The sequence below is a fragment of the Coturnix japonica genome, chromosome 2 (assembly GCF_054131305.1).
Source record: "Coturnix japonica strain WE chromosome 2, WE-NBRP24, whole genome shotgun sequence".
NCBI lineage: Eukaryota > Metazoa > Chordata > Aves > Galliformes > Phasianidae > Coturnix > Coturnix japonica.
In genome coordinates, this window is record NC_140664.1 from 23482918 (window position 1) to 23509930 (window position 27013).

Genomic DNA, 27013 nt, shown 5'->3' on the forward strand with positions numbered 1-27013 from the left:
CTTCCCTTCTTCCTGGAGGATAGGAATAAAAACTATTGAAACGTACATCCATAGACCCCAGAAATCTACTTCTTAAATTACCTTGCTTGTTCCTACTACATTGTTTTTGAGGATATTTAGAGCTAATCCCTCCTCCCCACATTACATAAAAGAGCGTCGTCATTGTGCAGCTCTTTACATCTGCACACGTAAACAAGAAAGTTAAAAACAAACAAACAAACAAACAAACAAAACCAACTGAAAAACAACCTTGCTACCACTTTCCTTCTGAGCAAAATTAATTGTATCCTCAGATTCCATCTTTGCTAAATATGTATTCATTCTGTAGCTTCAGAATACAGAAATAGTGATAAACTTCAAGCTCTTGGCACTTAGTGACAGAACAGCTTATACTTAGTGCTTTAAGATCTGCTCCCCTAGAATTAATGAATTTATTGTTACTGTTGAATTGTCTGTGCTTACAGATTTACAGTACTTTATGAAAATTATTTTTTGTTCCATTATTCTTAATGTGGCTTTATCTTTGAGAATACACATTTAGGCACCACACAGCTTATGAACTTGTCCTACCATTTAATTTATGTGTGTAACAACTCACAAAATTCCACAGGTGGAAAGCTGCACAGTTCTTAAACTTAATAGTTTGAATACGGTTTCCTCCAAGACTAAAAAGAATTGAAATTTACACTGTCCATATATTGATGTCTTCACTTTTATACATAAATGACACATTTCCCATTAAAATCATCCAGCAGGAAGGTAACTGAACTTTTTGTAAAGGGAACTGTGAAAGTCAGGGATGCTGAGCTAATTTTGTCTCCACAAAGACTTTCCTTCCTCAGGCTTAAGCAGGTGTCAGAGCAACTTCCTGGCAAAGACATTCGACAGCTTACCCTGCTCAGACCTGGCACATCAGGGAATGTTGACAGTGCCACATCTGCCCACCATGCAACAACAAAGGTGGCAAAGGCACTGTGGCTGATAGCCCAGAGTGCTCAGGAGCTAGAATGCATCTCAAACTCTGGTAAGGAAATACTTTTCCAACTGTTCAGCAGGTGCATAAATCAGATGATGGCATTCAGTCAAGTGTCATAGTAAAGATACAGTTTACTGTTTATTCTGGTTGATGCATTAAATTATGCCCTCCATCATCCTTCATTCACTTAAGTTCGATACAAGTATATAAGCTTATAATGTTGGGGTGAAATTACAAATTTGTCCAGTATGTGTGTTTTGCCAGTGCTGAGTGTGCAGACATCAAAAAGAAGAAATTCGTGGTTGGATTTCTCAGTGATTTTGCTTGAAGCATGCAATCTGATTTAGCTGAAGAGCTTCAAAGAGATGCAAAGTTTAATAAACACACATACTGCTTAATTTGTATTGAATCATTACTTAAACTTATGGAAAAGGATTGGTTACATATCTATCTGCATGTTAAGTTAGAAGTTAGAGGAGCAAAATATTAGCAGTTAAATGGCTTAAACTTAATCCATGTGACTTTGTAGCTATGAAATTTTCTTCATTGCCTATCCTGATTTTAAAAATACTCATCTGGAAATAGCTTCAATAGCAACATCAGTTTCCAACCAGAAAGCCCAAATGTAAATTGTATGGCACAAATCTTTTAATCCCCATATAAGACTGAAAGTATTTGAAAATGTGAATATATTTAAATATCAGAGGAATTCTTTTACTTGATTTTTAGATGTATGAGCTTTATGAGCATAAGATATATATTATTTTTAAATTTCTCATATAGAAGATAATAAAATATTGTCACATAAATTTAAATAATCCACGGAACAATAAGGATTTCTGCAACAAAGTATTTTCTATAGATTCAGAAGTAAAATGTTTTTCTCTTGTGATTTCTGTATATAAAGAACCTTTTGACTAATCACTGTATTTGTTTGTAATGAATTCCTAAAAATGGAAACAAATTAAAAGATTTGTCCTTGTAACTCATCAGCTTTTATCTAATCAGAGTGTCTTCAATTCCAAGAGTTGTATTCATTTATATTCTAGTTCATCTATTTATACTCCATATGCTTTTCCTTAAGTTTTTTTCTCCCTTTCTCCCCATTCTTTCTATCAATGATGTTTTTATTTATACATAAATCATCCTTCCCTAGCTCTTGAATTCTCTTTACTGAATAGCCCAGTAAAATGAAGAACTGAGATCCAGAAACTACAGAAGCAGAAACAGAGCCTCAACTGAGTACCTGAATTCAGATGGAGACAATGCATTCATGCATTTAGCAGCTTATCAGTTCAGTTCCTGAACATACAGAAAGTAATAACGTTACCTTTATGAACCCAAATGCTGGTATTTTTTGTTTGTTTGTTTTTTGTTTTGTTTTGTTTTGTTTGTTTTGTTGTTTTTTTTTTTGTAACTGATTATAACACTGAAATCTCCCTTCTCTGCAGGATATAAAGTGTAGAAAGGAACACACCATTAATCAAATACGGAATGCCGTAAACAACATGGGGAATGCAGAAATTTGCAAAGCAAAAAATTATTTTCTGTATGATTACTCTATTTTTTCTAGTATATTTCTGTAGAAAGGTGTTCATAAGGGATCAGTCAAACATTCATTTTCAGGAGATCGTAACATGGATAGAAGAACTAGCTGGAGGCCAAAACAAAATATACATAGTTCTACCTACCCCTGGATTGCATCACAAGAAAGGTTTCTTGAGAGAACCTGAAAAAGTTTTTAGTATCTTCATCACTGACATTGACAGTGGGATCAAGAGCAGGCTCAGCAGATTTGCAGATGACACCAAGTTGTATCATATAGTAGATACAGCTGAAGAACAGGCAATCCATGTCTGAAAGACAGCAATCCAGAGAGACCAACTGCTTGAACAGTGAGCTCAGGAGAACCTCATGATTTTCAACAAAGCCAATTGCAAGGTCTTGCAAGGGTCACAGCAATCTTCATCATTAATACAAGCCAGGTGATGTAAGGATGGAGCACAGCACTGCCAAAAAATTACCTAGGGATACTGGTGAATAGTAAACTGGACATGAGTCATCAGTGTGCCCTTGTAGACGAGAAAGCCAACTGCATCCTAGGCTGCATCAAAAGATGAGTGGACAGAAGGTTGAAGGTGGTGACCCTGCCTCTCTCCTCTGTATTCTCTGGATGTGGAGTCCTCCATACAGGAAAAACATGGGCCTGTTGGAGCATGATCAGAGGAGGGCCACAAAAATGGTCCAACAGATGGAAAACCTCTCATATGAGGACAGATGGAGAGAGCTGGGGCTGTTCAGCCTGGAGAAGAGAAGGCTGCAGAGAGATCTGAAAGAGACCTTTCAGTATTTAAATAGGGCTATAAGAAAGAAGGGGAAAGACTGCAGCAGAATCTGTTTAGACAGAGCAAGGGGAAATGATTTCAATCGAAGAAAGGAAATTCAGATTGGATATAAGGAAAATGTTTCTTTTAATAAGGATGGGGAATCACTGGAACAGGTGGCTGAGAAAGGTGGTGGATGCTCCATCCCTGGAGACTTTCTAGGTAAGGCTGGATCAGGCCCTGGGCAACCTGATCTAGCTATGATGTCTCTGTTCATTTCAAGGGAGTTGGACTTGATGATCTTTAAGAGTCCATTCCAAGATTAAGGATTCTATGACTCCATGATTCTATGAAAATATTGGTGCTATTATGGTAGGCATGCTACAGTTATATTCATCTAAGAATTCTAGCTGAAACTGAAGGAAAAATGAAACCCTACAACAGAGATGATAACATTAGAAAAACTATTCTTTTAGTGCTGTTAAAGGGAAGAAATGCTATGATGTATATAAATGCATTGGGAAATAAAATAAACAGTATCTCATCTAAAGCACAATATCATAAATTTATTTCTAGAAACTTGCAATTAGCAAAATTAGACACCAAAACAAGATTCTAATTCTAAGATTTAAAGAGCAAATTTCAGGGGAAAAAAAAACAAACAACTGACTTTTTTAATATGATACTGAATTAAAATATGAGTGCCTGTTGTGACTGAAGTGAGCAAACAAGAACTCACAGAGAAATTCTTTTTCAGTCCTATAACTCACTTTTCACTACTACCAGCAGAAAATTAATGCATTCTGTAATCTATCATCTTATCATTATTCCTTTTGCTCAAATTTTCTGCTGGGAAGTTTCTGATTTCACCTGATAACAGTTAAAATTTCAGCTGAGTAAAAGGTAATCAAAATAATGGTCAGTGTTAAAATGATTGTACTCAGAAAATCAGCAGTCACAGTCATCCTAAATTAGTCAAACACATATTTATTTATTAGATTGGATGAATGGCACAATATTTCAAACAGTGTCAAAAAGAAAGTGCTACATCAGACCTATCGTCAAATATAGGAAAAAGGGCACTACAAAACAAAGAAAAAAAAAACCAACAAAAAAACACACAACCAAGCATCCAAACAAGTAAAAAAAAAAACCAAAAACAAAAACAAACAAAAAAACCCCAACACTTAATTGGCATAGTGCCTACAATCTGCAAGGAGAATATAATTTTGAATGGACTCTTTTATAAGTAAAAGAGAATTAATCTTGTCTCCTTATATTCTCCTTAAGGCCATTAGTTTTATTTAGTAAGATGGCATCAAGAAAACTCAGTGTCCAATTTTGTGAGGCATTAACTCTCAGACCTGAAGGCATTTAGGATTCATTTATTGTTTGTTTTGGTGAGAGAAGAAGATATGTGAGTGACAATAATGCTTAACAAATCCTGAAGGAAAGCTTAGGAATATTAATTCTGCTAGGTTGATGTAAGTTTAATGGAAGTGGCAAGGCCAAACATGCAAAATCAAACAACGTTTCAAACTTCCAAATATCGGCAATAGCTATTCATACAATGCAAGAACTAAGATAATTCCAGTTTTCACAAATCAGCTATGCGATACTCAGTAATTTCTGAGTGCTCAGAATGCTCTGCATGGTGTTGTACTGTTCTTTTCATCTGCTGTAGTTTTCATGGAAATAAATATGAGGCATTACTTTCAGAGCAACGGCTGTTTTAATGACTGAAGGCCTCTTGCTTTCAGCAAAAGAGCTGAAAAATGTGGAATTACAGGTTAAACTTTTAAATGCTTTTTTTTGTTTGTTTGTTTGTTTGTTTTTATAGGGCAAGCCTCTTGGAGATAATTTATTTTAGCTTACATATAACATAAAATGCACCTAAAACTAAGATATTCTTCCCAGTCTATACTTGCATCAGTGTTCTCTGGAAGCTATTTCTACCTTTACTTTGTTTCACTGCAGTGATGCCTAAATAAAAGAGATGAGATATCCAGAAGAAAAAGAAAACTCTCTGTAAAAGGAATATGATGCCTTATGACAACTTTTAAAATAAATAAATAAAAAACTTCACTAAGCAACATCGATAACATTGTTATAAATGAAAATAGAAAATATGATGTGTCAACATAAGCCAGCTTGTCTTTCATTTCTTAAATGCTTTTCTGTTTATAGAAGCAATAGGTATAGATACGACACAGATTAGTGCCAGTAGCATTTCAATACCTGTTTGTGGTTTTAAGAAACTTTACCTGAATTCCATTTATTGCTCTAGCTGAGATTTCATGTGTCACACTTCTTTGTCCTCTTTATCATTCTAGTTCTTCACAGTCTGAAACTTTCTCATTCATTAATCTTTTATTATTAATATTAATGATAAAAACTCTCACTTTTCTACACAAGCCAGTAGCATCTGGATCGCACAATTTTCCTCAACATTTTTATCATTTTCTCAGCATTTCTGAAACCTAAATTAACTGAAAATTTATGTGAGGGATTCTAATCACAAAGGGAGGAGGGAATATTTCATAATAAGACATAGAACTATGAGTTAAGAGTTACGACTAAATAATATTTCAGATCTCTTCCTGTTCAAGGCAGTCTCTGATTCTGTGAATCTGTGGTTCAAAACTTCAGCCCACAATCAGCCCCATCAGCAAGGAATTAATTACTGTTTTGTAACAGATATTCCTTGGGATTTTTAGAGTTCTGTTGTTGTGTAAGTCTCTTGGGACATTATCACTTTTTTTCTAGTGAAGTCAATGAAATTGGGTCTTTCATTTAATGCTCACAGAAATAATCCTGTTAATTATATATATTTTAGTGGTGTTTCTCTCAAAAGTATCTGGAAGCAAATGAGTATGGAAACCTCTTTTACAGAGTATGTAGTGATGTATATAAGAAATAGTTAATCTGTTGCTTTCTTGAACTCCTCTGAATGATATTTTATACAAATTTAAAAACAAGGTTAAAACAAACAAACAAACAAAAAAAAAACCAACATGTTTTACTTTTAAAAAAATCAATGTAATGTTGATTTTGAGGTTCTAGGATGAAATTAGACTGAAAATATTTGGCCCTCTTTTAGATCTGGAAGTGACTGCATTTGGGTGTTGAAAAGATTTATCTGCAAGGCACACCATGACACTGAGTCATTAAAATGAGATTTATTTTTTTTCTGTAATGTTTCTTCATGACCAGCGGATTTTGACACTATTTATACCATATAGTAATTCTGAATTATCTATTACAAAAATCAATAAAGCGCACCATTTAACATAACATGGATGTCCCATTCACCACAATTTATGGGCTGACTCTCAACTCCCTAATTTTCACAAATGCGAACACTACATCAAGAAGCTGATTTTCATGACTATCACTCAAGTCACAAAGTATGACTTTACATCTGTACTTTTTATTATAACCATATCTTTATGCAAATGAAGTTCATGCCTGTTCACATCTTAGCTCAGTCTGCCTGTTAATCACAGAGTACTGCTGTCATGTAAATACATCTTTCTGAGTTTCATACTTAGATTTTTATAATAATTTTAAACATATTACGGCAAACATTCATTAAAATCGGAGAAACATAGAATGCTTTGGGTTGAAAGGGACCTTTGAGATCAACTTCCAAACCCCTCTCTATAAATGGGGACACCTCCCCCTAGACCAGGTTGCTTGAAGACCTGTTCAGTTTGGCCTTGAAAACCTCTAGGGAGTGGGCATACACAACCTCTCTGGGCAACCTGTTCCAGTGTCTCATTATCTTCAGCACAAATAACTTCTTCCTGATATGTAGTCTAAATCCACCCTCTTCCAGTTTAAAACTATTATTTCCCCTCATCTTGTAGCTATAGATCTTTATAAAAGTCTCTCCCCAGCTTTACTGTAGGCCCCCTTTAGGTACTGGAAGGCCACTGTAAGGTCCCCGTGGAGCCTTTTCTTCTGCAGGATGAAGAACCTAAACTCTCTTAGCCTTTCATTCTAAGGGAAATGCTTCAGACCTCTGATCATCTTGTCTGACCCTCCTCTGGACCTGCTCCAACAGCTCCATGTCCTTCTTGTGTTGAGGGATACAGATCTGGACACAGTACTCCAGGTGAAGTATCACAAGAGCAGAGTAGAGGGTCAGAATCATCTCTCTTGGCCTTACATGCTTATCTCAATGCAGCTCAGGACATGGTTAGCCTTCTGGGCTGCAGGCAGAAGCAGTTGAATCACACTGACTGTTCAGCAACCAACACCCTGAAATCCTTCTTCTCAGGGTTGCTCTTAAGCCATTCTCCATCCAACCTATATTTGTGCTTGAGATTTCTCTGACTCGGGTACAGGACTTTACACTTGACCTTGTTGACATTCATGAGGTTTGCACAGGCCCACTTCTCAAGCCTGTTCAGATCCCTCTGGATGTCATCCCTTCCCTCTATTGTGTCAACTGCATCAAAATAATCCATGTTAGTATAAATGTATATTTAGAGTCCAACATTGTTCCTAGGCTGAAGCTGTAAGACCATCATAGCATCAGTAGTGCACATCACTATAAAGATAACCTACATCAGTTTATAAATCAAGATACTGGCTAGTGCAGCCGTGGATGACAACAAGTAATATGACATATTCTGTACACTGTACAGTGAGTTGTCCTCTGTAATTAGATAAGCAATGTTCAAGAAATCATGCAGAAATTATAATTTATTTGTACATTCCCAACATTGCTTAATTTTGGAGACATGGGCAGCAAATTTATTAACCAATAGTCTCTAATTATAATGGCTCTATTTTCTCAAAGTAGATTTGTTTTCAAAAACAGAACCAAAAAAGGCCACCAAGAAATAGCAATCAGCTTTCCTCATTTTATTCTTATTTTGTGCAGCAATTATGATTCATGTCATGTGTAAAGAGATTCCATTTTGTAGTGATATTTGCATTTTGGATGATCAGAGTAATGCTATCTATAGGGTATTTAGTGCTGATGATTATTGCTGTGATGATGTATAACCCCAAGGAACATGAACTTATTAGGTATTTTACATTTTGATTTTTCCCTTACTAGAATACATATCAAAGTTATGGCTCTTTGTGTTATCTATCACTTGAACAATGTTGCCAAGAGTTATTCATCATAAAGGCAGTGACAGTTAAAGTTCTACATCATCAAAATGATAGCCCTCTTTGTAGAATGCAAAACAGTCTTTCATGATATTGTAGGTGTAGTGAAGTATTTGTAGGAAACTTTCTGAATATTTAAAAGAAAATAAAGTGTGTGTAGAAAAGAGACACACAACCTAGTAGTATCTAATCTGCAGCTATCAAATAAAACATAATTATCTCATTAAATAACCTAAGATAACATTTCTAAATTTCTCATCCTTGAAACTGGTAGGCAAGTTCAATGGGGAAAAAAGTGTAAAGATTTTTTTCAAGGCATAATTCTGAGTGCAAGCAGTGTTGGAACACAGAACAAGAATAGAAAATTATCAAACTGGGGCTCAGACTGTGAGTCACCCAAATTCACTTCACTTGTCAGAATTCAGAAATCTGAGCTGTATTTTCTATTTTTAGTTCCAGATTAATCTTCAGAATTAGCAAGTGATCAAGGACAAGAAGGAGTCTTTCAATTTTATATTTTTTTACTCAGTCTAACAGAATAAGAACTTAAGTTTCATGTCTAAACTAAGCTATAAAGAAATACCTTTCCACACTTCTTTTATATGAAAATTTAGTTTTGGCTCTTGAAGAATACGGAATCCAACAGCATTTTCATTTCTTTTAATGGAAAAAAAATAAACAAGATTTCTTTTTTTAATTTATTTTTTTTTTTGCATGAGTGCAATTAACAGATGACATCATATACAAGAAACAGAATGTTAACTGTTTTAGCACTTGCAAAACCAACACGTTACTGATTTATAATCTAATAATAAAGTCAGTGTGATAACTACACTGCTATCTGTGCTTCCTCTTTCCTAGGATGTCTTTTTGTGATCTTCCTGTTTTCTATCAGAAAGATAGTCCACGACAGAAATAAGCTTTATAATTCTACACAGAATACTCCTATATATATACATATATTTGCAGTTCTTTGAATAAGTCTGTGAAATCATTTATCAATGCAAATAAATCTATCAACCATACAGAAAGGAATATTTCTATAAAGCTTGCAGTCTTCCAAAACTATGCAGTTTCATTCACTCCTCAAAGCCGTTTTTGTAGCCTATATCTGGCATTCAACATTATTCTTAATTAACACAGGCAACAATTGCTTTAAGCACATGTAATTAATTGCATCCATAAATATAGAATAGGTGAACAGAGTGCACCAACATTTTAAAAAGAAATCAAACAATACTTTTCTGAAAGTCAATCTGTGAATACTTGGACAAAATCTATGGGGACATAAAGCATCTGTGAAACCCTCAGAACACTCATCTAGCTGTGCCTAACTTAAGAAATGCATAAATACCTTCAGTATAAAAATTGTACCTTGTGGCTATACTCTGCTACACAGAATCTAACTCTCTAGTGCACTGGAGGCCACATAACCTGCCTGTACTCAGAACTGTTGATGCCATATCTCTAGTACTGTGTTCAGTTTTGGGCCCCTCAATACAAGAAAGACATTGAAGTCCTGGAAAGAGCAATGAAAATGGTGAGAGGACTGGAGCTCAGGTCTTATGAGGAGCGGCTCAGGGAACTGGGATTGTTTAGTCTGGAGGAGGCTCAGGGCAGACCTCATTGCACTCTACAACTTCCTGAGGAGAGGCTGTGACGAGGAGGGGCTTGGCCTCTTAACCAGTCAACAAATAGGACCCAAGGAAATGACCCAAGTTGTACCAGAGGAGGTTTAGATTAGATGTAAGGAAAACTTTTTCTCTTAGAGAAAACTTCCCCTCAAAAAACTTGCAAGTGGTTGTTCATTTGTTGGCTTACACCGAGCAGCCCAGGAAATAGGTGTGTTATCCATGAGGTAGGAAATTGCTATTCAGGTCCCTGCTTTTCTGAAAAAAATTAAAACTTCCCTCTGGCCTTCACAATCACTGACACCAACCTAGGGCAGACTTTTCCAATTTATCTCTGCTCCTATGTGTAAGAAAAAAAGTGAGACAGATCCAAACACCAGAAGAGAGGCTTAAAAGAGGATGTAAATCCATTTGGACAACAACTTCCACACCGCTGTCCCATCAGGGATCTCTTTTCTCATGAGGCATCTTGTGAGTGCATTATAATTTCACAGGAGATAAGAATATCATTTGGTAAGAATTACCTGATATGCAGTAAAACATCTTTCACTGAATTTTTTCATTGCTTAATAATTTACTCTTTTTTTTCCCCCTCTATTTCACTATCGTGTAAAATTCAATCATTTTTGAGTTAGAGGTACAATTTTTAAATGGAAAAATAAATTACAGTAATCATCTTTTAAGTGGGACCCTTGTACATTCTTTCACCTTTCTCATTTCTTTTAAGGTAGCATCAGTCACAGAATGAGTTTGGAAAAGGGGCGTTTTTAAAAATTGGAAAAGTGAAAAATCAGAAGGGTTTTTAATCAAAACAACTTTGCCATTACAGCTTTATTATAGTAGCCAACACACACATGATAAACCAATCTCTAAACCAGAAAGCACCACAAAGCAGCCTCCTGAGCACTTCTTTGTCATTATCATGCCCTTACAATGAGACCACGCTGCCTATAACAGAATGGTTCATCTCCTATAATACTTATGAGACCTAGAATCAAGAATCCTCAATTTCATAATATGAAGATTTTAAGAAAATAGTTTCAAGAAACAGTAAGGAAAGCAGCAAATGAGACTGGGCGTGATCAAATACTTATCTGAACAGAGGAGGACAAGCTGGCTGCCCATGGTTTGGATGGGCATACACTCTACAGTGTGAAACACTGACTGGTTGGCTGACTACTAAAGTAGTCAGCAGAGTTAAATCCAGATGGTGGCCAGTCACGAGTGGTGTCCCTGAAGGCTCAGAACTGGGACTACTCCTATTTAACATCTTTATCAATGGTCTTGATGAGGGGACTGAATGCACCCTCAGTAAATTTGCAGATGACATCAAGTTGGGAGGGATTCTTGATCTGCCAGAAGGTAGTAAGGTACTACAGAGAGATCTGGACAGACTAGACAAATGGCAAACCTACTGGCTTGGGGAGGAGTGGCTGGCTGGAAAGACACCTGATGGAAAGGGACCTTGATGTACTGATGGACAGTCAGCTGAATACAAGCCAGCAGTGTGCCAAGGTGGCAAAGAAGGCTAATGGCATCCTTGCTTGAATCAGAAATTTTGTGTTGAGCAAGACTAGAGAAGTAATCCTGCCTTGGTATGCAGCACTGCCAAGGTCCCACCTTGAATACAGTGTTCAGTTTTGGGTACCTCAGTACAGTAATGACATTGAGGTGCTGGAGCAGGTCCAAAGAAGTTGCAACAAGGCTTGTGAAAGGCTTGGAGAATGGGCCCTATGAGGAGCAACTGAAGGAACTGGGGCTGTTTAGTCTGGGGAAGGGCAAGGTGAGGGGAGGCCTTATTGCTCTCTTCCAGTATCTGAAAGGTGCTTACAGCGAGAGCAGGGTTGGTCTCACTGGTGAGGGGATGAGGAAAAATGGCCTCAAGTTGCACCAAGGTGAAGTTAGGCTGGATATGAGGAAAATCTTTTTTACAGAAAGGGTTGTTGAGCACTGGAATAGGCTCCCCAGGGAGATGGTTGAGTCACCATCCTTGCGTATGCTTAAAAACCATTTAGATGTGGTGTTCAGGGACATGATTTAGGGGAGGGTTGTTAGAGTTAGGGTAGTATGGTTATGTTGTGGTTGGACTTGATGAGCTTCAAGATCTTTTCCAGTCTGACCAATTCTATGATCCTTTGAGGTTAATTCTAGGACAAGGCAAATTAGAGAGTTTGGAAAAGAGGAAGAAAGAATCAGATTCTGTTCAGGGAAGAGAAAATAACAAAAATATGTGTTGTGGCTTAACCAAGTTGATGTAGAGCAAGATACAAACATGTGAGGATGAAATGCATTCCAGGTGCCAAAACTGTATTTCTGGAAAGAACTTAAGTCCTAAGCAATCTGTATTTACACAAGGTCTTTGTACGGATGATGGGAGAGGTCTATACTGTCATTATCCTGACAACATGTGAACTATGTGGTTAACCAAAAGAGAGACAGAGTAGCACTCAAAAGACTGGGCCAGGCCAGGCCACATCTCAAAGGGTATTCTGTTTGGCAGCCATTGGCAGTCTTGTCAATAACCAAGGTTAGATCTAAATTCTTTAGACTCCTACAGCACACTGCAGCAAATATGGCTTCCTATTTCTCTTTGTTACTCTTCTGAATATTCTTAAGAACAGTTATAATTCTAATGCCTTTTATTTCATGTATGTTTCATGTACATTACCATAAGTACAGAATACAAAAACCTTCTGGCACCTTGTCCAACAGCTTGCCCTAATGACTGTAAAGACTTAGTTGAGGTTAAAAATTCAACCTTATGAAATGGTCATGTCTGAAATGTTCTACTTGTCTTTGCTCTTTCATTCAGATACAGTTCAACTTTCAGTTCTTGGATCTTGGTTACAGTTAGCGTTTGATCTTATGTTAAGCACTACTTTGTAAGAATAGACCAGATGCATCATAAAAGTGGCATTCATTGGTGACCTAAAGTGTATTGCTTATTCATTAATATTGAAAGAGTTAAAATTATATAACAGGGAAATGACTTCAGCTTGTTTTGGACTGCATACAGCTTGGACTATAGAGATAACAATTTAAATCAGTTTTCCACTTCCGTTAGACACCAGAAGTATCTTTTTATAACATAAACCACATATGTTTCCTTAAACTCTCATATGCTACATATTACCTATGTAATATGATTTAAAACACTGAGGAAGTGACATTTGCTATATGGCCTACTTTAAAATGTACATATTATATATTTTATGTGTAAATAATCTTTTTCTTGGGTCATATCTACTCACCTAGAACAATACATTTAAGTGATGTGAAGGAAGTAAATTAAGTATTTTAAAAATTACACTTCTGCTATTATATATTTAGTATGTCTGGAACTATGCTTTTATTTCCAGGTACCAAAATTGTGGGAAAATTCAAGAACAGCCATTATCAGTGTTCAGCTATTGTTCCAATTGTCTTATGTACAATACTTGTTTAGATATAGAAAGGACTTTCCTGGCTTGTACCCAGGCAATTACTCATGTTTAAAAAACATGGTTTTATTGTCACTTGGAGAGATAAGCCTATTGCGTGGATGTCTAGCCCATATGAAATAATTTACAGACTTCAGTATTTCTCCTGTGTAAGCAATTAAAAATTTAATAATAAAAGCTCTAAGATAAACCAGGGAGACACAATTTATTAACAGTTTTTAAAAGTTGCTAACATAGGTCCCCTGTCAAAATGTGAGAGTTTGACAAAAATCACCAGCTGATTAATACTCTAAATTACTGTTAAAGTGAATATAGATTAGAAAATTCACAACATGTGAAAGTTAATAATAATAATGCTTTTTCTCAGAATGAAGATTATTTTAATTCAAGAACAGATCCCTGAGACTTTAAAAGAGTTAATCTCAAAAACAATTAATAGCAGGTGCGCCCTGGCAGCCAGAGGGGCAGCTGTACCCTGGGATGAACCAGGCCCAGCACAGACAAAAAGTGAGGGGAGGACTTGGCCTGTTCTGGTCTATACTGTGTGGCCTCACCTCCAGAACTCGGTGCAGGTTTGGGTGCCAAAATATAAGGGCATAAAGCTATTATTATTATTATCTCCAGAGGAGAGAAACAAAAATGATGAAGCATCTGGAGGACAGGAAAAACTGTAGTAGAGTGTTCTGGGGAATCAGGACCACTAAATTTAAACAGTGGCTTGAAAGATGTGAATACAGGAAAGTGAATACAGGAAGTTGGAAAAGAGGCTTTCCATGAGAAGTTGTTGTTTTTAGTGTTGAATGCTGTAGGCTTTTAAGTCACAAATAATGAGTAAAGTGGGTCAGTACACTTATAAAATTCAGTATCAACATTGGCAAGGAAAAGCATGGAAACAATTTTATGTAATACGGACACTGATAGTGAAACTGAAAGCACGATGGAAAGAAAGCTAAGCAGCTTGTAGGAGAAACCAATGAATAATTTGATGAAATGCAAAGCACAGATAAGCATAAATAGGATACTATGACAAATATAGTTAGAAATGGACTAGTAAACATATATAATTACATTAAGTGCTTTTATAAGGCAATCATAGCAAGGGGAAATGGCAAACAATAAAATATTTCCTCTTCCTGTAATTCTACAGAGCAAATTAACCCCCTTGTGTATGTGCTGTTCACTCAAAGCATAGTGTAAACAGGTAAAGGCTTTGAAGAGATACTGAGCACATGTTTTCAAGAATAGAACTGCAGCTTATGATGAGATCTAACCCCATTAATCTGAACTACTGTGGTCCGTAGAGCTGGTCACTTCAAACATGTTTCTGATAGTCTTGGTAAATGCTCCCTGGTCCTTAAGGAAATGTGGACATCTGAAACAATGTCATATCTGTTCACTAGATTACCTTGCAGTAATGTTTTTGACTGACTTAAAATAGAGAACATGATTAAGGATCAGAACCTGAACCTGAATTATGCTCTCTTTTAAAAGTAAACAAGGCATAAATCTTGCATATTGATTCGCTGTTTTTCTGAAGTACTTGTTTCAAAACAAATATTTTTAGAATAGTATCAAATTATTATATATATACATTAAGTGGTATGCAGAATTAAAGAGGGGAGGATATATTGTTTTGAGGTTGCTAACTAATGAAATAAAAGCTAAAGGCAAGAAGGAAGAAGCAAAAAACTAGTTTTTCTGTGGCAAACCATTTTATTTTATTTATTTATTTATTTATTTATTTATTTATTTTTGTGGCTACAAGTTGGATCAAATGTCTGTCAAAACTAGTATCCCTGTTCCTGTTTCTCTCTGACAAGATTGCCATGCTTACTTCCTTCATTTATTCTATCTCTGTTCCCCTATTAAGCTTGGCAAATAAAAGACTAAGACAGAGAGGCAAAAAGTCATCATTGCCTACAGGATGTCTTTTATGTTCTTTTATAGTGTTCTTGTTTTCAGTCAGATTTCTTGTAAGGCTGTAGCTGATAACATACAGCACAGCGTCAGTCCTGGATGTTACATTACTATCTCAAGGCAGTGCTTTTTTTTGCCATAGTGTCTTTTTGTTTACATTAAAGAACATCTATCATTCTATATTAAGACTGCATATAAATTAGCTGCAGTGAAAGACTATTTAAATACTTGACAGTAATTACTTTAGATTAGATCTGTTGGTTTCTTTTGTATTATTATTATTATTATTATTATTATTATTATTATTATTATTATTATTATTATTGCTTTGTTTTGTTTTGCTTTTCTTACGAAAATGAAAACTAACAGCACATTATCCTCTTTTCTTCATGAACTGCCAGTCGATGACTTTGAGCAGAGATTATACATTACTAGTATTAGATTTACAAAATTTTATCAACACCACTTTAAATTACTGAACTGCACACTTCAGCTCTACATAAACACTTGTAACACATCTGCTGTGTTCTGATCATGCCACAAAAAATGCTTACATGCAGTAAATCTGGTATTTTGGAGATCTGTTCAACAACTGTGTGCCATGGTTTAATAATTTTGTAATTTTGCTATCAGTATTCCCCATCATAACATCATATAAAGCATGAATAATTTTACTGAATCTGCAACTTACAGAAGAAGACTACATCTCCCAGAGAAGAACACGGTCAGAGATGGGTCACGGGACCTGGACACTATATTATCTTGGTTGCAGGCTAGACTGACGTCTTTCGAGTTCTGGCATTCAGAGGAGTGTGTGGGAGCTTTCACCATTTCGCCTAGATTTACAGTAGGTCTCTCGGTTTCAGGACTCATTCTCTCTCCTATTTTGCTTGATTCGTTAGCTCAATTTTCAATTATATTGTATTATATTGTGTTATCCTGTATTTCGATATAGTATTTAGTAAATAAGTGTGCCTCCTTAGATCGTTGCCGCTGTTTTCTTTTCCTAATTAACTTTTTTTCCTTTTGGCCTAGGGCCCCTGTGGAGTCCACGGCCCCTGTCATGGATGCAGGTGGATTTTCATTTAAACCGTGACACTGTGTTAATCTGAGTGGACACCAAACTGAATATGTCAGCAATATGTCATTGCTTCTGAAAAAGTTACTGTTATTTTTGTCTGCATTATGGAAATTGTTGCCATTGGGTGAGAGATGTAATGCATCTCTACTTAGTGCTCATGAGTATGTATCTGCAATACTGGGTCCAGGTCTGTGGCCCTCAGCATAAGAGAGAAATAAGCACACCGTAGAGAGCCTAATGTAGGGCCACAAAGGTAGTAAAGGGACTGGAATGCCTCTCCCATGAGGAGACTGAGAGCTGGGACTGCTCAGCCTAAAGAAGAGACTCAGGAAGGATTTAATCAACGTCTATAAATACCTGAGGGGAGAGTGGAAAGAGGATGGAGCCAGGCACTTCACAGCAGTTGCAGGAGCAAAGGCAGTAGGCACAAACTGGAACACAGCCGGTTTGTCTCAAATACCAAGAAGCACTTATTCACAGTGCAACTAATAGCACATTAGCACAGGCTGACCAGGGAGTCTGTGGAGTATCCCTTCTGGGCACCTTTCTCTGGGTGGCCCTGCTTGGACAGAGGTTGGATCACATAGCCTCCAGAAGTCTCTTCAAATGTTCTCCACTCTGTGATTCTGTCCTTCATGACTCTGACTTCCTTAGTACTCGTAGAATTCAGAAACACAGGATTTCAGCCTTAAAATTTCTTGGACGTCAATCTTGATTATCTTTACTACTGGTTTAGAGTTTGCAGCTCACATAAAATGACCTGCAACTTTACTTCTGTCACATATTACACAACACCTTCACTTAAACACACCAGAATTTTCCCTACTTCTGAGCTGGGCTCTTCTTAAGGTTTTTTTTTGTTTTTTTTTTTTTTATTTCCACTATACAACAGAACATTCTTTCCTAAATCTCTTTGGATTTACTCAGTTAGTTACTATTTTTCTCCTGAGTTAATTCCTTCTTACTCCCTGGGACTGAGTGTTGTAAAGCTGTTCAATGAAGCAAGTGCAAACATCTGCAAGTGTGTGAACCCATGTATGGAACCTGCCATTCCTTTCTCAGCCTTTCTTTATACATAATTATTTTGGAGATTGTTTTCTTAGCTTTCTCTAAACTTTTCCCTTAATCCCACCATTTGATAGACTTTTCTTATCTATTTCCTGTTCAGCATTTACAATTTTGGAACAACCTCTTTTTGTATATTCGTAGCTATTGTACATAGATCTATGCCCAGTTCTACATCTGCTCGACTGTTTCCTGTTCTATTCTTAGATACCTCGACAATTGATTAAACTGAAATAATGTAATGCAGAAAAAAATAAGTTACTCTACATTTTAATAGGAAAATCTATAGATAATACAGAAACAAATCTTACCAAAACAGAGCTGAAATTGGGCTTAGTTAAATAGTGAGAAGCAATTAGGGATAAATCTTTATAAAATGCCAAGATGTTAAACACCTCCAAAATGCAGAGAAAATTTTCAGTCTGTAACCTGCCTTCAAGAAAAACTCATCTGAAACTACATACTTTAATGTGTTGTTCATTGCTCTAGCCATCATTACAGCACAATGTAATATAAAGTGCAGATTTAACAGGCAATCAAGAGAATCAGATTGTTTCTATTTTTCTGTTTGCATTTTTTTTTCTTTTTCCTGAGGTTAACTTTACTGTGGATATTCATCTTTGCAGGAAGAAAATAATGGAACATTTTGGCCTAAGGAATTTTTATGAACTACAGTAAATGCATGTTGATATATGTGAGCTGTTCTGTTACCTGGTTATAATGGCATTTTGTTGTTCATGAAGGAAAGCAAGATATCTTCACTAAATCAGAACATTCAAATCATTTCCCATAATTGCTTGTGGTAAGTAATTAAGTAAAGGTTATTCTGTAACAATACTGTAACTATGGTAATATGATAATAAATAAGAATGTAATTTTGTTACAAGTGATCTGTGCCACCAATAACAATTACACTCTCTTGCGTTAACCACTGTGATTAAGAAATGATTAGAAAATGAACATCTGAAGTAGAGTATAAAAATCATACAAACAAGTCATTTGCTTGGAGCTTTCCAAATTGGTGTTGGATATCATATCAGACCATATCTGCTAGACATTTTTAAGATGAACAAGGTAAACAACCACCCTGATTTTAGCCATAAAGAAGAATGACCTGTGGTTTTCTTATTATTCCACATGGCTGGCATGAAATGAACCTGGGGAATATTATACATATTTTCAATGGTTAGGCTTTGTATAATTTTAGATTTCTGTTATTTTCTAATGCAATTCCCACCAGTGACTAATCTGCGTCAGTGACAAATCTGGTCCTCACAGCTGCCACCAGAGTCCCATAGTGCAGCTACCTGCCAGCATTTCAAGAACTCATGCCCATGACCCTGAGTTAGTCCTCCCACAACAGAATGTGCTACATTCTAAAGAATTCTTGACTAAATTACTGGCTCCAGTTTAGTGTCTTACAGTATTTATTGCATCAGGCTGAATATGTGTTCAGTCTTACATCTTTCTCTACCTTTGAGACAGAATGTCAAATGATAAAACCTAGAAACACCACATTTTTTTTAAACCACAGAATATGCACCCAAACCATCTTTTATCTATTTCTATCATAAGGCAATGCTGGCTGCAGGCTGCAGATCAAAGGGCAGATCACAAGTGAGGTTTACAGCCAGCACTAGCAGGAGCTGAGTGTAACCTGATCTGGAAATTAGCTCTAGCTGTTCCTAATCCAAACTGAATAAAAATGTCCATAATTTTTCTTAAAAGTGGGACCTTGGTAGCTCATGGATTGCTAGTTGAAAAGGGTCTTAAACTGTGGGATACAATAAATGCCCTAAATAATTGATTGCAGTAGAAATTTCGTGAATATACTGGTCCTACCAGCAGATTAGTCAGGCTATGTAACTTATCTAAAAAAACAAAATTTCTGAAACTTTACTTCTTTTCAGCGAGGTGCTCAGCTCTGCAGCAGTTACGTTCCACACTGAAGCAGGGAATTGCCTCGGCTGGTTGAAGGGCAGTGGTGTAACAGAACAGCTGCTAGGTGCCATTGTGCTCTGCATGGCAGCAGCTTTCTGATGTCACAGGGGCAGAGCCAGGAGCAGAGGCAGGATCACCCCCTGCATGAATAAAACCTACCACTAAGAAGCAGAGTTTCTCCAAGAGAATGGTCAGGTATGCTTTTTTTTTAACCACAACAACAAAAAAAATCTCAGGACTGTTTGGATAAGATTAAAACTTAACAACATTTCAGGAAAAAGAAAAAGGAACCTGTTGCCTACTTTTCTACTACAACCCTTAGCAAACTGACTGATTGCCCTTATTCACTAGTAAAATGTCAGGATTAAGAGAATAAAAGCCTTCAAAGAGGAACTGTGAGATAGCCATCTATTGCAAAAAGGGACATGGCTTTATGTTTATCAGAATATTGCCAAGCAAAATTAAGCCCTAAATGTTATAAAGATGAATGAATAAATGACAGAGTTCCATGTTAGTAATATGTTCCTCTTTCATTAATCGCTGGATAATTTCTAGCTGTTCCTTCAGACTCTCAAGGCTACTTCAACAGGCCACTTAACTTAAGCTGAGAGACAAAAGCTATCAGAAAATATACCCAGGTCTGCTTAATCTGGTACCAAGACACCAGGTCACTGTCAAGGAAAACCATTTAGAAACAGATATTCAAATTCTTCTCTTCCTCATGGAACTACAGTTATAGGTAAGTATTTTTTTCTGTCATGAAATATAGTAATGTGTTTTATTGCCTTAACCTTTCAGCAATTTGTCTTTTGGCTAGCAACTACACCTTTTCCCTCAAATGAGCAGGGCCATCACCAATAAAAAATAGTAGAATAGCTAACCAGTCACATATAAAATTTAGAAAGGTAAAAGCAGAATGCCACAGTATTAAAATATTTGAGAATGGATCAGGCATTAATATTGTGAGACAACATTTCGTGACAAAGGTTGTGAACAGCAAGTTCATGTAATTCTCTGTTTTATTAATGGGAAGTGCTTTTTGGTACAACTGCTTTCTGTTGGGACGTTGCCATGGTAATGAGCCCTTTTGGAGGCAACAGTGTGGAAATTTATAGTTAAGCACAAAGCCCTGAAAATAATGTACTTTTATGGGAAGAAAGCCTGTTTTCTAATATGAACCTTCAAAGTTTCAGCTGAATAAAAACTAGGATTTCTTGTTGCAATGGAAAGATAGAAGGATGTACATCAGGGTACATATATCTAATACTAGAGTTGTACAATACAGAGGTAACTTGTAAACTTGTACCGCATTCATATAAACAGAGAAGGCTTTCTGCCACTCTATTTATTCTGTACTTAAAGCATAACAACAATTCCTCCACTGTGGAGAGTGTTTATGCAGAATGGCTTCATGAGAAAGGACATGAAGAGATTCCACTAGTTAAATTGTAAAAGAATGAACGTGACTAAAGACAAAGACGGTCTATTCTAGGGCCGATCACGGGCTAGGCAGCTGAGAAGAAATCAGGATGTGAAAAGACACGGTATGTAGCTAAAGATGAAATATGTATCTAGAAGCAAGGACGGCCTGAGGGAAAAGCAAGATGTGTAGCAAGGTGTAGACAAAGCTGCAAAGAAAAAGTATCTATAAGACTAACCACAAAGGTCAGATGAAGTAATGCCTAATTCACCAATCCTGAGCTTAACTTTTGCAATATGCATGAACTTATTACTGATTGTATAAATGAGATGCTGTAACACCTAATAAACGAGGCTTGTTGACCATGATAGTATGAGACTTGTCTCCCGCGGTTACTTCCAACAAATGGTGACCCCGACGTGATAAGGAAAAAAGGGCGCCACGGGTGAAGAACTGCGTTGGGTTCGGGTCCGGATTTCACAGCCCGACGGACGACGAAAAGAGCTAAAATTGGAGCTCCGCGTCTCGAGTGACCACGACAGGTGGGCTCGACCGACACGTGCTGCCGAAGCCTGGAGGGCTGCAACGGTACCGACGTGAGTAAATATGGACAGGCAAGCAGCATATAATTTATTCACCGCTTTTCTTAAGCGGAGACAGTTTAAGGGGGTAGACTTGGAAAAGGAACTCCCTAAGTTATTAGTGTATGGTTATGCTAAAGGGTTATTTCAGAATCTGCATTTAGTGCATGATCTTGCTGAGTGGCGTAAATTTGGAGATGCAATTTTTCAGGGAATTATAGATGGGGAGAAAATGGCTAAAAAATGCGGGAAGTGGTGGCGTGTGGTTTATAATGATTTGTTGCAATATCAGGCAGAAAAGGAAGCGGTAGAGAAAGCTAGTGCTGTGCAGGGGAGGAATAAGAATTATAATGAATGGTCAGATTGCCCGGGGCCCCCTGCAGTGTCCACCGTAAAGTTGCCGCCGGCCGCCGAGCCTGCGTTGCCAGTGGCTGCGGAGCCGAGTGCCCCGTCTCCGTCTCCCTGCACGTCTGTATCAGACGAGCCGCCTGCATCGACCATGGCGCTACAGCCGGCCCCCTCGACCCCCCTTTGCAATGAGCCGCTCCCTGGGGCACAGAGTGACCTGGCGGAGGCCGTCGCGCGGGAGCGGGGGGGGACTTGGGCTGCGCTGGCGCGGGCTTGTTTAGAGGCGGGAGACGGTGAGGCGTTGGAAGCGGTGCCACAGGCGGTGCTGTCGGTGGGGTATTCGCCTAATGCTGCAGGTGGGATACAGGCTGTTATCAGTGCTTTAGATTGGAGGTTGTTGTCACAATTGCGGTCTACGGTCAGTCAGTTTGGAGTAAAAAGTGAGCCAGCGAGACAGATACTGGATTATATCTGGAGTACTCAGGTTTTGTTGCCATCTGATTGTCAGGCTATAGCTAGGTTGATTTTTTCGCAGCACGAACAACTGCTATTTAATGCTTATTGGGAAGAGATGTGCCAACAGAGAGTTGTGATAGTTAGGCAGCCCGGAGATCCCTTGTATAATGTCACCGTTGAAGAACTTTTAGGGGTGGGTCCTTTCATCCGGACGGAGGCCCAGGCTTTATTAGGACCAGCTAAATGTAGAGAGTCAATGTATCTGGCCAGGCAGGCTGTGGATAAGATCAAGGCACCAGGTGGGTTGTCGTCTTATATGGGAATCCGGCAGGGAAGAAATGAGGATTTTGGAGCGTTTCTAGATAAGGTAGCTGGAGCCATAGAGAAGGCTGGAGTACCAGAGTACATGAGGGAAATAATGCTAAAACATTGTGCACTTCAGAATTGTAATGCTACAGCTTGTGGCATTCTAAGTACTTTGAGGAGTAACTGGACAATAGAGGAGGCGTTAGACAGACTATCGAGCGTGCCCACGGGGGCTCAGGCTTTCATAGTTGAGGCTATTAAAGAGCTAGGGGCAGGATTAAAGGCACAGGCTGAGGCTTCTCAGAATCAAGTGTCAGCAGCCCTTGCACCCCTCCAAGCTGCAGTCGCTACAAGCCCACGCTCGCAGATCAGCTCCCTCATGAAATGTTTCCGTTGTGAAAAAACTGGCCACATCCGTCACGAGTGCCAAGCCACTGGGATTTGGCGCAGCAAGTGTCAATCCAACACCCACAACGCTGCTGTATGCTATAGGAAGTCGGGAAACGTGAGAAGCAGCGCACGAAAGAACAGCGGCCGCGCTCCGATACAAGCTGCCGTTCCCAGCCAGCGGCCGCCTGCCCCCCCGCACACGTCGCTCGTCGCGTTGTCGGTCTCTACAGCACCCCCGCCCTCTGCTTCGCCCACGTCGTTCTCTGCACCTCGCCATGCCACCCGTCCCTCGTCCTGCGCGGCTGTGTCTCTGCAGCCCGTGTGTAACGTGGTTAAAGACACGGATGGACTGAAACCAGGGGATCGTTATGACCCAGGTCCAGTAGATCCAGAAAGAGAATCGGACGCATTTCTTCCTGATGATACTTTGAAGGAAGCAGGAATGACAAATTTCCCTACAGCGTACTGTGATGTCTTAGAGCATTGCAGAGAAGAAACAATATTAAGGGGTGATGCTGACACGTTGCAAAGCTTTCCTAATCAGGTCTCCCATGTGGAATCCCTGCCTTATGAGGCAGTGAAGGAGCTAAGGGAGTCAGTGAGAACATACAGAGTTCAGTCAGCCTTTACATACAATCTTTTGGTTACAAACAGTGACAGTTACGCTATGACCCCTCATGACTGGAAAACTGCGTTAAGAATGATCCTCTCTCCTATGCAATACACCGTGTTTGTGACTGAATATCAGCTACATAATTTGACTGATACCTCTTTGCCTCAGACTCGGACAAATCCATGTGGCACAGCACCTCTTCAACTGTGTCAGACAAATGTCACTCACATTCCTGAATTTGGCCGTCTAAAATATGCACATGTAACAATAGATACTCATTCTTCTTACATATTTGCCACAGCACATACAGGTGAACTCAGTCATGACACCCGTAAACACTGGTTATCTGCTTATGCTGCTATGGGAATCCTACATACTACAAAAACAGATAATGGGCCTGCATATACCTCTAGGGCCACTCAAACTTTCCTCCAAGAAGGGTGTGTTAAACATACTACAGCCATTGCTCATTCTCCCACTGAACAAGCTATCACTGATCACATTTATCAAACATTGAAATCCATTCTTATTATTAAACAAAAAAGGGGGAATATGGGAGACACACTACAAGAAGTATTATGCAAGGTTTTGCTTGTGCTTGTGATGAAGTTTTTGAATCGTGTTCATAGAGATACAGCTTATGTGGATTGTCATTTTGAGGCTTCCCCAGTGCTAAAGGAACAGCCTATGGTTAATGTTTGGAATATGGCCACAGGACTTTGGGACTGTCCTCTACTACTGACAACTTGGGGTTGTGAATATGCTCATATTTCCACAGGGACTGGCCCTGTGTGGGTTCCAGCATGATATGTTCGGACTCATCTGAAGGCAGAAAATAGCATCCAGCCTTTATAGTAATTGTGATTGTGTGTTTCTTACTTAGTGGTATTGCTTTGTAACTTGCTGTGTTATAGATAATATTACTAATAGTTTGACATAGTGTGTGATTTTCTGTTTTACCAATGCAGTCTCAAGATTTAGAGTTTAAGGCATTAGCTAGGATGTTGTGTGCTTCTTCTATTTTAGTAATAGATCAGATGTGTATTAAACAGGATTTGATGTAATCAATGCTAGAATCTACAGGAATAGCTCTTTTAATGTTTTAGTACTGTTTGGTTATGATGTTATTAGCCTATTAATTAGCTTTTCTTAATTTGCAAAGACAAAACCTGGAAAGGAATTCTAGTCAAAGAGATGACCCTGTATCATATAACGGATACCTATTTTACATCCAATTAATTGGGATCTGAAAATATAACCATGCATCATTTTAGACAAAAGTGCACGCTAATAGAACTAAATTTGATAGTTTGTTTTCCAAGCAGGTGTTCCACTTGGGCTCTATATCACGCACTGGCCATGCGGATGTGGTGTACAACTGGAAGAAATCCTTCAGACCCTGAATGCAGGAGAGAATCTGTGATGGGTGAGAGAGGAAATGTGCACCTTGAAGCAGGGGACGCCCTGCTGGCACTACCTGTCGCATCCACCACCAACATGGCTTGCTGTTTCTCAAGGGTCAATAAGTATTAATGCCCCTAGTGATACTCTAGTACATTTGTCCTCTAAAATTGGTTCTATTTGACATGCTACTTCATAAAATTGCACAATCATTAATCAATTATTAGCCCGGATAACTCAGTTGGTAGAGCATGGTTATGAGCATCTTAAAAGCATTTATTGCACAAATTTTAGTGGTCATTAAAATCAATATATCAGAGTATACAAAAATTGAAGACTTTTCCTGATCAGTTACAGATTAACACAATGGGACCCTCACGGATTTATTTTTAGGCTGAAGAAACTTAGGTTGCAGTACAAACATGTTTGTTCTTTTTAGTAGGTTTAACAGTAATGTTGTTGTGTTGTATTTGACTTGTCTTCTTTTTTCACTTTTAGAGTATTGTCAATCGAGGTCTTGATCGAGTTATAATAGTTATGTTATTAATTTAAGTAGTGTTGTTACTCTATAGGCAGAATCTTGGAATTGTTGTAATACAAGAAGAATTTTATGGAGCAGCAGCCATGGATCGAGATGAGAAGTTCACAGAGCAGCAGCTATGGAGCAGGATAAAACTACATGAGAACTAATTGAACAATTGAACTGAATTGCTTGTTAAATATGATTAATCGGTCGTTAAACTGAGCCTTTTCATTTTAAAAGAAAACGGGGGAAATGTGGAGAGTGTTTATGCAGAATGGCTTCATGAGAAAGGACATGAAGAGATTCCACTAGTTAAATTGTAAAAGAATGAACGTGACTAAAGACAAAGACGGTCTATTCTAGGGCCGATCACGGGCTAGGCAGCTGAGAAGAAATCAGGATGTGAAAAGACAGGGTATGTAGCTAAAGATGAAATATGTATCTAGAAGCAAGGACGGCCTGAGGGAAAAGCAAGATGTGTAGCAAGGTGTAGACAAAGCTGCAAAGAAAAAGTATCTATAAGACTAACCACAAAGGTCAGATGAAGTAATGCCTAATTCACCAATCCTGAGCTTAACTTTTGCAATATGCATGAACTTATTACTGATTGTATAAATGAGATGCTGTAACACCTAATAAACGAGGCTTGTTGACCATGATAGTATGAGACTTGTCTCCCGCGGTTACTTCCAACACTCCACCTTTCTTTTTTCTTTTTTCTTTTTTTTTTGTGTGTGTGTGTGTGTGTGTGTGTGTGTGTGTGTGTTCTGGTCCTGTCATTCCTCATTTGTGAAAATAAAGCTGTATAATAATCTCAAACTCTACATATGACAAACTGAGGAATATAAAGTGGGATTGCAAGGAAAATTGGTAAATTTAAATTTTGAATGCAAGAGAGAAAGTTGATATTTGTAGATCCTTTAACTGCTCATCCTTAAAAATCATTCTAATTGCACATTTATATCTAAGACAATGTTAAAGTTTACTATCATGTGCCTCTAGTAAGAAAACATCATCCCAAAGTTCTGATAGCAAAAGTCTGCTTTTGATTGATATTTGATATTAATCAAATTAAAGCAAAATGTAAGGTTTTTAGTAAATAAGAGCAAAAGTTTGAGTAAATTATTTTCAGTTTTCACAGGATTTATAAACTGCTTAAATAGTAGAATGCAAGGATTTGGACTATGCCATGACTCATACATCAGCTCAACTAGAAAATGACTGGCTGTATTTAACAGGTTTTAATGCAAGAATGTTGGCACGCTTGTCAGGGTGTGTTTTTTTCCCTTTTGAAATTATTCAAACTTAGAATTTTATTGTGGCATTTAAAAACAATAAAAATACCTGTAGTCATAGAGCTATGAAAGTTTATTTTATGACTGTAACAATGGTAAAAGCTACCTGGGATGTAATGATGAGAGTGTATGTTCAGATACTCTAGGTTTTAAGACAGATAGTCCACAGTCAATTTTA

General features: G+C 37.8%; 2 long non-coding RNA genes across 3 annotated transcripts in view; one reads left to right on the plus strand and one right to left on the minus strand.

Annotated features, from left to right (window-relative positions):
- Positions 1-19599, minus strand: part of LOC107310296 (uncharacterized) — a 79131-nt gene extending 59532 nt beyond the window's left edge. The window contains exon 1 of one of the 2 annotated variants that reach the window (XR_014942496.1): positions 19462-19599. This is a non-coding gene — a long non-coding RNA (uncharacterized LOC107310296). The remainder of the gene's footprint in view (positions 1-19461) is intronic. The other variant, XR_001553550.3, reaches the window with a different exon arrangement.
- The window catches only part of LOC107310301 (uncharacterized), a 36892-nt gene continuing 29478 nt past the window's right edge, over positions 19600-27013 (plus strand). The window contains exon 1 of the long non-coding RNA XR_001553552.3: positions 19600-19697. This is a non-coding gene — a long non-coding RNA (uncharacterized LOC107310301). The remainder of the gene's footprint in view (positions 19698-27013) is intronic.